We start from the raw sequence: 7,046 nt of genomic DNA, 5'->3' as shown, positions 1-7,046 counted from the left end.
GACCAGTCAGTAAGGCAACTTAACCGACCTGAAAGCAAGTCAGCCAACAAACTTGCGACTTATCCAGACAGCAGCAAAGTCCACACTAAAGCTGAACAGTTTTCTAAATGATTGGTTGAGCAATAGTTATGATAGTGTATTAATCAGTCATCGTACACATAAGAACACTGGCTGGATAAAAGAAGCAACTGTGAGTCGTTTTCACTTTATTTACATTTTACATAGATGACTAATTTTTTCTAGAAAATAAGATTGATGAGGAAAGTTGTCATTAGTTGCACAGAAACTTTTTCCTGTCGTAACACTTATTAGATATGCTGCTGTTTTGATGACGCTCATTTCAAAATGGGTTTTGCGCAACATGTTTTGTTGTAATTTTAACATATTCATATGATTCATATAATTTCTCTTCTCCTTGAAAGTAGGCTAAACCAGAAATGACAACTAGCGCTAAAAAAAATCTGCTACTGTCAGACCCCAACAGGCTATTATGTGCAATTAGTTTTTTTATTAGTCGTTTTTCCAAAAAAGAACTTAAGCTGTTTCCTTCAAGCTGTCTCTGTAACACCTCAACAGCAGACAGGGTTAATAATAAAAATAGTTATGCAACAGCTCTACATCTACTGCTCTACTGAACTAAATACCACAGAAAACAACAATCAGCTGGCAAACTGGCGACACAGGCCGATTAATTAATCAGGCAATATATCAGCTGATTAGTCGGGTCCCTCGAGGTAACGGCCCACCTTGGCTCACGTCACATCAAGTCCCAAACATAAGTTCATGCGACCTACAACAAATACAGCCTGACATCGTATCAAGATCATCACAAGCTCATCAAACTTTCACGTTTGCAAAAATGGTCATTTTATGAAACAAATAAAATGTCAAATTAATTTGACATTGAAGTAACTGTGGCGTCTTCAGATTGATAGTTTTGCACAATCAATAAAATCTACAGATTTTAATTATATATTGGAACAGGATCGTTTTTGGTATTTTGCTTGATGAACAATTTAAAACAGTTAACTAGTTATAAAAACTGCAGAAAGTTATATTTTTTTAATTGACTGAGTAACAATTTAAGTTGTTTGAGTTCTAAAATGAAAACATCACTTCATCCTAATGACAGACAGACCCAGTGAACCTCAGAGCATCCTTTGATCCTGACGTGTTACAGACCCAAATAGGTGGCCTAAATCTACTTAATGTAGGTCCAACAGCAGCTTTCAACAGTGTGTCTGAGTTAAGAACAAAGAGGTCAGCAAACACTCTCCATTATAAATGCCCTATTGACCAGAGAGTGAACTGGTTTAGTTCAGGACGTATAGTTTCAGTACCGACAAGCAGATTAGTGATGCTGGAATTGTTTTTTTCCAATCCTGGTATTACTTCACCCAACATGAGCACTGGATGTATTAAACGGGATATAGACGTCGGGGAACAGACGGTTGGTACGCTGGTAATGCACAGTGTTAATCCTAAACACACTGACTGTGTGTCTCCAGTACATCAGGACTGAATAAGTGTCTGGTTCTGATTAAAAACCCAACATCATGCAGCTAAACTGTTTAAAAGAGTTTGTGATATAAACTTTTATGCTGCTAAATGACAGATTAGTGCCGTTTCTGTGCAAACACACGGCCAGCTTCTGAAATTAGCTTTTTGGGTCACTTTATGAAATAATTACATTTAATAATTACGTAAGATTGTTGACCTTATGTAGGAAACTCGAGTATAATTGTGAGACTTGTCTGAAGATGGAGAAATTAGTTATGCTAAATGTAGCTCTGCTAAATGTTTTTAAAGGGCTGGAGGGTATTTATTGTAAACTTTAGGAGCTCCCATGTGGTTTGAGCACATGAAACTGCCACTGACCTCCCATGCTTGACTGTTTCATCACCTCATCATCTCACTCACCTATAGCAATCGCTACCTGTTCATTTCTGTTTTCCTTCCCATGTATTAATTATTTGTCTTTGAATTCATTGCAGTCACATCTGTAACTGTCCTTTCTCTCATTAAGTAGCTACTTAGGATGAAGACTTAATCACAGCAGCTGGTTTTCCATTTTTGAATGGACTTGTTTTTGGATCAGGTCAGACAGAAACAGGTGTTTTTAACAGCAGTAAACACCTGTCGTGTGAAACTCTTAATTAAGAGACATTCAGTTGAAACTGGCTCAGATTTTTAATCAAGTTGGGATTTGTGAAGTATAATCAATTTTCAGCCATTAACTAAATTAAATCTTTAGCCTCATCAGTGTTTTTGGGAGCATCATCAAATCATATGACACATTTAGAACATGGTATATAATCAGTTCTTATTTAAACCAACTGTATTATAATGGATTCTAGCCTAATCCTGCACACCCTGTACAGTTTGTCTCTGTGACTGAAGTCGGCCACCAGACGACCGAGCTGATTCAACCAGCCAAGTTATCACACAGCTGCCATGGCAACTGTGACATCAGATCTGTTATTATTACTGCTGTGAAAAGGATGAGGGGAGGTGGGCTAAACACGAAAGAACCAGATGGACCGATAAAAGGGGAAGACTGAAGAAACGACAGGGTGAAAGCGTGAAAATTACGATCAGGCGTCATCAAAGCTGTTATGCAGCAGACACAAAGCCACACATGTTCTGCAGGGTGAGACGCACTCGGCTCAACGTGCACTGGGAGAAAAGTGCACTGTAGAGTCTGCATACAGTTGCATAAAGTAATACGAGATATGAAATCCAGAAAGAAAGAAATCCACACAAAAAAAGAAGATGGCATAAAGTGAGTGAAATCAGCACCCACATGCCGACATTCAAGCAAAAAGCAAAATAGCGAATGCCTATTGTGATGGAAATTTCTAGTGAAAAATAATGTCAGCCTGCAGACAAGTCTAATCTGTGACTGTGAAATGGATCTAACAAAATGGAAGGAAGGGCTGGAGGAAAGGGTGAAACATAATATTTATTAAAGCAGATTAGGAGACATGTGAAACGGGTGTGGACAGCGTATGTGACACAATAAAGATTTTAGGTGCAATAAGAAAAAAAGACACAAAACTATCTGATGAGAGGAGACAAGCTGGGTTCAACCAATAAAGTCAAAAGTTGACATTATTTCTAACTTGTGTTTTAGGGCCATTACTTTTATTCCTATTTTAAAATGTACACATCTTCTACCTGCTTCTTCTGATCACACAAACAGAGCACATCATGTGACACTTAAAGTGACCTCAGAGAAAGCTGTTTGGTCAGGTGTGTTTGGTCAGTGAGCAGATGCAGGTGTCAGAGTGTACAGACCAGAATATTTACTCCCCTCACTGTTCAGCACAGGCTGTTACTCAAAGCACAGCAGAGAGTTTACTAATGCTCACTTCATGATGTTCTTGACACTGACGAGGTACAAAACTCTGGGCAGCAATTTCAGATTTGCTTTCAATTAATGTTATGAGAGACAAGCTGACTGATGCATAACTGGACAAAAGAAGTGTCGGATTTTGGGATTTATGCGTTCCAGCTTTGGATCCAAATTCTGTGCCTCCATTGTGTTCAGTGATGATGATGGCAGGTGTTCAAAATGTCTCCTTCACACTGCAGTCACCCTCTCTCTACATACAACACAACCAATATGTGTTTTAGCACCAAACTCAAGTCAACTCACTGACCTGCCAGACATTTCTGACACCTGATGAGAATGTTTCTCTCCTGTCAGTACCAGTGTAGCTTTTAAACTGCTTAATAAACTATGAGTCTGATCCTAAAGTGGGTCAGATGTATGACAGGTGGTGACATGGACGGAGCACTGACACATTTAAAGGATCCTCTGAGCTCCTGAGACAAAAAGTTGAGTGCATTTCTTATATTTAGGTTGAGAAAGTTGCTGACCATGAAGTGGGGGCACAGACAAAGATAGCACAGAGGAAGGTAGGAAAAAAGAACCAGAGAAGACCACGAACAGGTGAGACGAGGACAAGATGTTGGCGATTAAAACACGCCATGATGCCACAGAGGGTTCTGAACGTATCTGTCAACCTTTGCATCAATGCATTCGCTCTCAGTCCATCTATTTTCCCGACGTCACTGTGCCTCTCGACATACTTTTTCTCCCCTTCCACCTGTCCATCTGTCACTGTTCCTCCTCCTCTCTCTGGACACTGGCCAGGACCTCAGCACCTTGACATCAGACTGGCTGACTGGGACACCACTCTATTCAGCTCTGTCTTTACACAGAGAGACAAAGTCAACTAAGGTCATCTGCCCACACACTTTTCTATTTATATATGTGTGTATTTATAGATAACGGCATACATTAAATCAACAAAGACGTGAAAATGTTCTATGGTCAGCTAAAACAGTTCATTTACTCCAGAGGTCAAACGTAAGCGTGAAAACTTGTCAGCTATTTTGAGAGCACCAACTTATTGATTAGCTACTTACGGGAATTAACAAAATGCCACTCAATGTCAACAGTTTTTTGGGGCTGCAACCTAATCCAACAAGCACTATAGCTGTCACAGAAAATGCTTTTCTGAATATGCTGCCATTGATTAATGATATAAAGAGGCAGCAGTGTAGCATTCATGATGTAGAGACAAAAAGATGACCATTACCATAACTGTGCTTGTGCTGGAGTACACTGGTGGAGACGAGGGATGCTCGTCACAGTAAAAAACCATAAACATGAATATTTTAAGTCAAAGTGAGATTTTCTTAACTTTTGTTTGTCTTTTTGTTTGGGCCACTGCCTCGTGGCAGACATGCATCACTGTGGGCTGGAATTAAAACCAGGCTGCTGTGATAGAGACTGTAGCCTTGATACAAGGTGCACCTGCTCAACCAGGTGAGACATCAGGGCACCCTTTTAGAAATAGTTTGTGAGCCTGCAGTTCCTTTTTCACTGAACAAAATTACCACTGCAACAGCACATGAGAGTAAAACTAACCTGTTGTATGATTATACATCTTCAGCTCATGTTTCTCATCAGTATGTGGTCAACTGAACACTCGGTTTGGGTCTCTACAGAGGGGACAGGGTGTGCTTTATTTATAACACAAAACATAGTGAGAGGATCACTGTGAAATGGAATGTGGCACAATGATAGTTTAATCTCAATTATCTTGGTTTGATAATCGCTGGCAGTCAAAACCATAATTGAATATAAAATTGTCCTGTGAGAAATGACCGAAAATTAGATTAACACCTAAGTACATCTACAGTTCAGGTGGTGGGGGGAACATAATGCAGAGCCCTGAGTCCCTGAGGCTGCGAGCCAACAGCTGTAACCACTGCAGCACCACAGGAGCAACATGACGCAGGTAAGAGTCGGTGTTTGACACAGCGTCAGACAAGCAGCACTGCTCTGATCCCACTGACAGAAGGCGAGGTGGGAACCTTGCCATATGTGGCTCTTTCTGAGGGACTCTGCATATCTCCCAACACTGTACACACTAATTAAGTATTGAAGCTCTTTATGTATATATACACAGAAATACACACCTGAACATCACTGCTGATGCAGAAACAAAGAAACATGGCTGCTGTCATGGTGCTGAGGTTGTCATCGTGACGCCCTTGACAACATCCCCAGTGCGTGTCAGGCTTTATTACATCTATAATGTGTAGGGATTAAAGGATGAGCACTGTAATCACACCATTACTGCCTGTAGTGGGTATCTGCTCCCACAAGCACAGTGCAGTGTTTTCAAAAATCTCAAACCATCCAGCTGTCTGAAAATACAACCGAGTGTGTGTCCAAGCAGACCACTTACATTTCATTAATAGATATGCTGAAAAATACAATAGTAGAAGCTAAAAATATATTCATATTGAAGAGTGAAAACCGAACTAATAAACTGTACTGATGATATACGGATATAAGTGAAGGCCACAGCGGGTTAAATACATAGTAAATGAACTCTGAAAAGAAGCTTTGTTACACACATTACACTTGGTAGGAGCCATTCAAATCATAGGATGCATCGAAAACAAATATTTTATGGGGCTTGAATTTAAACAAAAGCATGCGAAGATGATCACACACAATGTGGTGACGCAGCTCATCACAGGAGGTGAGAACCAGGTGATATCCATACTTTGGAGTTCTATGACACACGTTGGGCAGGTGAAGCATCTTATTCGGGTCAGTTTCAGTTGATCTTGAGACCAGTTCAGTTTGACGCAGGCTGCTCCTTGTGTGGTGATCAATACATCTACAAGCGGATTAAAGATCACTGTCATTTTTCCTTCCCTCAGATGTGCGTGATTATTTGCTGTTGGAGTAACTCAGCGAGTGTAGTAGTCAGATTAAAGATTCACCACACAACCAATATGTCACACATTTACAAGCGTGCTGCTGCATCTTATTAAAAGCTCCTAACATTGGCACGTGTTCCAGACTTCATCTTTCCAGCGTCTGTCTCAGTCGTTCCGTCTCTCAGCGCTCAGGCTCGAGCACATGCTAGCTGATGAAGTGCCTCCTACACAGCCTGAAGGTTTATTCTCATTTGTCTTTGCCATATACCAGTGAACCAGGTCAAAGTCATTTAAACAAGAAACATAAAGCACAGAACCTTTGTTGGAACACTTTAAAGCTGAACTGATTAGAAATGAAGCCACAACAGTTATGATAATTGATAACAGAATGCATTAGGTTTTGGTTGAGAAGTTATTTGGAGAGAAAGCTTTGACTGACATTATTTACTATTTTCTAACATATTAAAGACAATTATTATAAAAAAAAAAAAACAATTATTTTAGAAGGTCTAAGAGAACATGCATTAGACACAAACCTTAGTTAAACCTAAATCAAATTAACTTGTGACTTGAGTGATCCAATTTATTCCATAGGTTTGTTCCAAATCTGGCATTTAACTCAAATCAATTACAAGCCAACTTTACACTGGTTTAATTAGAAGCTTGTTTTCAAGTAAACACCTCTACATTATACGTATGAAACAGAATCGTCAGAGGGAAGAGGCAATGAATACAAGCCAAGACTAAACCTTACATCTTCCCAAAAAAGACTCCATGTGCAAGGCCAGCAGAAACTA

This window comes from Stegastes partitus, unplaced genomic scaffold (genome assembly GCF_000690725.1).
Source record: "Stegastes partitus isolate 25-593 unplaced genomic scaffold, Stegastes_partitus-1.0.2 Scaffold1997, whole genome shotgun sequence".
NCBI lineage: Eukaryota > Metazoa > Chordata > Actinopteri > Pomacentridae > Stegastes > Stegastes partitus.
The sequence above is the reverse complement of the archived record's forward strand: the minus strand, read 5'-3'. Positions refer to the sequence as shown.